Consider the following 6,761-nt stretch of genomic DNA (forward strand, 5'->3'; position numbering starts at 1 on the left):
TTTTTTTTTAGCTGATCCACACATTTCAAGCCACACTGTTTTGTAATTCAGAGGTTGAGCAAATCTGTAGATCAGTGTATAGACTGCACTGTATCCTAAAGCACGTTGGCCTTGTCTTCTTAGACCCCTTGTCAACTCAGGCAAGTTGTGGTAAGGTTTAAATATGTTGTGACTTTTGAAACGCTTCAAAGCCAGTATAAAAAATATGCATCACTTATACTTGAGAATGTTTTAAATATTGCACTGATGGCTGTTTTATAAGTTGTTGGTGTCATGCCAACTTTTAAAGATACTATTTTTCTAAATGGAAAAACAATTCTTATTGTATGGAAGCTCCAGGGTGGTTTTCACTCATTCTTTGCAAAGGCTTTTATATGCCTATGAATTAAATTACTGTATGTGTAATTACGCAACACACTGCTTGAATAGGCAGTGTTACTGGGCATCCTTTTGACACAATGGGAGAACAAATAATTAAAGTGTCCAGAAAAAATCTTGGAGCACTTCCTATCTGAAGTCCCATCCTCCTCTTTTTAAGGGGGGTGCTACATGGTAAAACCAGTGTAACAAGAAGTTGCACAATGCACAAGTCTTTACTTGATAATGCCATAACATTTATGACATGAAAGTAAAAGTAACTTCTTTGATTGATTTAAAAGTCAAATGACTGTGATATTTTGGACCAACTTTTGAAATATTATTTTCATCAAGGAGAAGTTTGGGAAAAGGGCTCTCATAATGTTTTTGTCTTTTGTGAATTGTTATTTTTTTATTGTGTTTTTATATTTGTTTAGCTGTTTGTTTATGTTTCGAATGATGTAAGTGGTCATATTTTAAATATATTACTTGCTGTATTTTGTACTTTTTGTACAAAGGCATTTATATATTAAATTCTGTGGTTTTAAGAAAATTACTGGTGTAATGTATAGACTTGCATGTGACTCAATGAGGATTCTAACTGAATGTTATTGTTTCTTGAGTTAGCCTTTGCCTATTCCTGTGCCTCAGGTAGTTGCAGAGCCATATGGGTTGCTCAGTATTTCCAAGAAACACAAGTGGTTGTGACAAACGGACTGTGAAAGCATATAGGGATGCAGTTAGCCTAAACAAGTGTCTTTATAGATACAAGTCTTAGAGTGATATGTAACTTACAGAAAAACATGTTCCATATGCGTATACATAGCCTTGAGCAGATGCTAGCTGTAGGATGTATTAGCAATTAGCTCCTTGGTAAACACAAGTTTGGCTGCAAAAAAATGTTAAAACAAGTCTATGTTAACCTTTAATACTAACACGTGAAAAATAAGCGTGCTTAGGTGTATTGAATGTGCACTTGGAGTGCAAAACTATTTGCAGATAATAGAGTTTTAATTAAATTAAACGCCACTTAAGTGCACTTAAAGGTAAATTTTTCTTAACACACTTAAGTACACTTATTTTGATGTGTTGACTAACATAGTAAAGCACACGTAAAAAATTCATTATAAATTTAATGTGTTATTTGATATTACAGTTAAAGTGAATATATTTTACGTTTGTCAGTACACTCAGCAGCACATTTTAACCATATGTGACCCTGTTCTACAAAACCAGTCTTAAGTTGCTTAGGTATATTTGTAGCAATAGCCAAAAAAACATTGTATTGGTCAAAATTATCGATTTTTCTTTTATGCCAAAAATCATTAGGATATTAAGTAAAGATCATGTTCCATGAAGATATTTTGTAAATTTCCTACCGTAAATATATCAAAACGTAATTTTTGATTAGTAATATGCATTGCTAAGAACTTCATTTGGACAACTTTAAAGGCGATTTTCTCAGTATTATGATTTTTTTGCACAGTCAGATTCCAGATATTAAAATAGTTGTATCTCGGCCAAATATCCTAACAAACCATACAGCAATGGAAAGCTTATTTATTCAGCTTTCAGATGATGTATAAATCTCAATTTCAAAAAAATTGACCCTTATGACTGGTTTTGTGGTCCAGGGTCACATATTTCAAAGAAAATAGAAGTAATTATAAAATTACGTAGATGTACCTATAAGTCCTACTTCAGCTCTCAAGTTCAACTAACTGCATTTAATATAAATTTAATAATTAAATTACAATTCATTTTAATTTAATTGTAAGCATGCAATTAAGTGTCCAATAACACTACATTCAGTTGACACTGATGTCTTTTAAAGTGTAATATTTATGTAATAAGTACTCTTTTTTTTAAAGTATGCTAAAGTGTACTTGATTTTCACAAGGGAACACACACTTTCACAACTCTTGTGAAGTTAAAGTAATCATTTACTAGCCCTCAATTTGTTCCAAGCATGCATGAGTTTCTTTCTTTTGTTGAGCACGAAAGAAGATATTTTGAAGTTTGTGGGCAACAAACAGTTTCTGGTAGTCATTGACATTGAATACTATGGAAGTCAATTGCTACCAGCAACTGTTTGGTTACCAACATTCTTCAAATTATCTTCTTTTGTATTCAGCAGAAGAAAGAAACATACAGTTTTGGAACAACGTGAGGGTCAGTACATGACAAAATTTTAATTTATGGACAAACTATACCTTTAAAAGAATTACATGCATACATACATACTTACCTCCCACAGTTGCTGAGGTAGAAGACTTATCAATACAAAAAGGTACAGTTTCACCTTTATCTTGAACTTGAACTCTTAAAATGTAAATTCTGCAAATTAGTTACACATTTGTACATGTCTGTGTCCCAATAACTTTTACATAGATGGCTAATATACTGTAAGCTACAGTATGATACCAACTGAAATTAATTACCACCATTAAAGTTGATGCAGCTAATGGTAAAAAAATGTTGCTAAGCCCAATCATGCTAGCAACCTAAAGAGCAGGGGATGTTAACTAAATACAAAACACTGTTAAAGCTGATATGTGTCCATGTAACCAAATTAGGGATTATGGGTAAAGATGATAGAATTGCCATGTGTTTCCTTCACAACACTGAGTAAAAAGAATGGTTTACATTTGGTATATCAGTTCAGGAACTCTTGCCAGCATTGTCCAAGGATACTTAAGAGTAACAATGCACTTGTGATTTTTTCATACTCCTACATTGAACATTTCTCACAGAATGTTCGATGTAGGAGTACGAAAAAATCTCAAGTGCATTGTTACTCTTAAGTATATAAGTATAAAACAATTATTTTTTGAGTTTTGATTTGACTGTTCATTTTCAGTCACACAAGAGAACACACATCACATATGTTACAGTAACAGTTGTTTACAAAATAGTAATGTACTCAAATATTTATTGCTTACAGGGCATTTTTCTGCCCAAATCACGCTCTCATGCTTCCAACCTTTAGTCTCTCCATTGACAGAAGGGGCAAAAGACAGATAGCGAGAGAGACAGGTGGCCAGGCCAATCCTTGCATGCCCTCTGCTCCTTTTAACTTTCTTTCACTATTTCACTCCATTTTGTGTGCTCTAGCTCGCAGTGACAAGCCACCCAATTCACTCACCCATTCTTCTCTCCTCTTCTCTTTTGTTCATCCAGTGCAACTCTGTGCGCCTCTATTCATTCCCCAGACGGCCCACCATTGACGGGAGCCCCTGCCTAAGTCACACTGCCCGACCCGGACCCCCTCCCTTTTCACACACTCTCACACACACACAAACACACACACACACACACACATGCACAGCTCTGCAGCTGCTATGGTAATGAGAGAGGGGACAAGCAAGGGAGAAGGCTGGAGAATTTTTTTTTTTTTTTCAAATGGAAAATCCGTCTACCTCCTTTTCTTCTTCCCTCCTGTCGGTTTCCCACCCTGTTCCCTTCGTCCTTTCCCTCCCCTATAGCCTCCACACCTCCTCTCCTGACCTCCTCTTTCTCATTCAAATCCATTTCACACTGTGCCCTGAAAAGGGATGTTCAAAGGTGTGTAAAGTAACCCTGATCCAGCCCTTCAGGCCTGAGAAATCTGGGTGTTTATGTGTACGCACTTGCATGTGCATTTGCCTCGACGTGCAATTGTGTGCATTTTTAAACTCTGTGCTTGAATTGCATAGTACAGACAGCAGTGGTTCATACTCAAACAGAGATTTTATTGCATTAGATAATGGATCAAAGCGAGTGGCATCTTCAAGCAACTGAGCTAGACTTTTCTCAAAACTAACTTCACATTTCAGCAGAGGTGTAAAGAGTACCTAAAAACTATACTTGAGTAAAAGTACAGATACCTTACACAGAGCCATTTTTTGCAACGACCTTTGCCCAACTAGTCTCTAAGTGATTTTAGCAGATACGAAGATGGCAAACAGCTGTCCTAGCAGAGTAACCGCAGGTGTAGCTCATTAAATTAAAACATTTTAATTCATTGTTACAGAGTTAAAAGTGCAAATATTCCATGTAGTCTCTCTATTATTATGAGGCCATTTAAAAAGTTATTGCATAATAATAACAAGTATTATGCATGCTTGCTATTAGCAAAAATGAATTAATTTAGATTGAACATAGTATGTCAAAGGCAATGTTCCCAAAAGCATTTCATGCCATATGTACAAAATTATAAATTTAATCAGCTTGTCTTGTTTTATATTTAATAGTTTGACATTTTTGTGAAATGTATTGCTTGAAAAGTATTCTTACTATCATTAGTATAAATATATTTTTATAAATAAATGCCATCGGTTTTTTTTTAGATTTTCTAATGTAATGACATTCTACATTTTAAAGTATAGCTGAAATGTCCAAATACCTTTTTTATGACATATGTGCATTTTTTTAATTCCTTTATGTATATATATATATATATATATATATATTAATACTTTGGACCTTATTTGCCTTTTTATAAGACATGCACTCACAAACAATACAAAATAAAAATTTCAACCTGGAAATGCAGTTTTGAGATTGTTTAGTGGTTATGCAACCTTAAAAAATTGTTTACACAAAAATGTAACCCCTCTTGTCAAGTGACAGTCATATTTAGAATTTTTTAGGGACAGATTTAGGGTCTTTTTTTTCTTTCTTTTTTTTTGTTCTCCGTACAGTGAAAATCAGTGGGGCCCAAACAATTGACTTTCACTCTATGGACAAAAAACACAGACATTTTTTGTTCATACAGGTTTGGAACTACATGATAGTGAGAAAATAATGACACAATTGGGTAAAATATCTCTTTAAGTGTTGTGGAAGTTATGAAAAGTTTACAGTAGAGGTCTAATTTGTGTTTTGCTCCATATTAATGGTGCCAGATGTTAAATGAATGTGTTATAATGACGTTAAATTAACGTCTGTCACCCTATGACATTAACCATTTACTGATAGACTGTACGGTTTTCTGTATGCTTGTGCTACAGTAACAACGCCGCTTGCATATGCATGTACGTATGTATATGCTATCGAGTAATTATGGAGGATAAAGACCCAGTTGTACAAAATGAAACTTCTGGGTTTGGGAGAGCAGAGCTGCTTTTCTGTTTGATTGGCTTTGCTGAATGGAGCCATTCACAAGCCTCTAGCCACATGCTTTCTTTATCTTCATTGTTAACCCCCTCTTCCCCTCACCCACCACAGCATAATGGCACTCCGTAAATGGGGTGGAGGAGCAGTCTGAAGGGGAGTGAGGCGGTAATTGGGTGAAAGTGAACAGTGGGGGAGGGAAATGGAAAGGGGAGGATGGAGTAGAAAGGGACGGAGGACCCCAAAGAGGGGTATATGGTGACAGACCAAATGCCCAAACTAAGCCACCACTCATTTGTCGCTGACAAGTGATGATAGTAGAGGAATGCTTTTCAGAAACCAGTTAATTGAATGATTGATTGATTTACTATTTCATTGACTAATTGAATGACTGATTAATTGGCTTCATTTTACAATATGACACAATGTTAACCAACAAAACCATTGTTATTATGAATAATGGAATAGATGAACTAGAAATGAAGCTAGACTTATTACTACTACACCAGGATAAATAAACAGATATGTGTAGCAGCCTATTCTATGAACTGCACATTGTCTTTTAGGCAAGCACCAGTTTTGGGTGTCATAAAAAAAGTATCACAATTTAATAAAAACACTGTGAGTTACTAATTATAACGCTTTCATTTCCACGGTTATTCAAAGAGCACATAAACTGTATAGAGAAAGCGAGCAAAGAACATTGCATTATGAAAGAACATTAAGTTCTTTTTCTGCCTGAGATTAAGCACTCTCAAAAAAAAAAACTCCTGTTATTATCAAGCAATCTGTCTACACTGTAAAATGAATCTCTTACTTACATTGTACGTACTCACTCGTTTATGATGAGAGAATTCGCGAGAGTTCAGGATTCAGTCAGTGAGCGCGCGCACTGAACGAACTCCAGTGTTTCAGCGATGACTCATCAGAACGCCTCTGATTGGCCATTGCATTCATAATCTCAACAGAATCGTGTGTCATTGGTTATAATGCGCAACACTCCAAAAACGCGAAAAGAGCAACGATGCAACATGAGCAGATCAACATTTAATGCCATAGACACTTTCAATTTCATTTTTAATTTGATTCACCACAGACGTAATAGATTTTGTTTAATTTTGCAGGGGCATTTTTATCCAATTTGGTGGCATATATATGGGTCAAAGACTAAATGGGGTTTTCAAGCATCAAAACAACAAAAGGTTAATACAGCTGTATTTATTTATTTATTTATTTTTGTAAAACGCGTCATGTTTATTTATTTATATATTTATTCATTTAATTTCTAAGCAAAAAAAAAAAAAAAAAAA

Source organism: Sinocyclocheilus rhinocerous, unplaced genomic scaffold, assembly GCF_001515625.1.
Source record: "Sinocyclocheilus rhinocerous isolate Xijiao unplaced genomic scaffold, SAMN03320098_v1.1 scaffold1043, whole genome shotgun sequence".
Taxonomy (NCBI): domain Eukaryota; kingdom Metazoa; phylum Chordata; class Actinopteri; order Cypriniformes; family Cyprinidae; genus Sinocyclocheilus; species Sinocyclocheilus rhinocerous.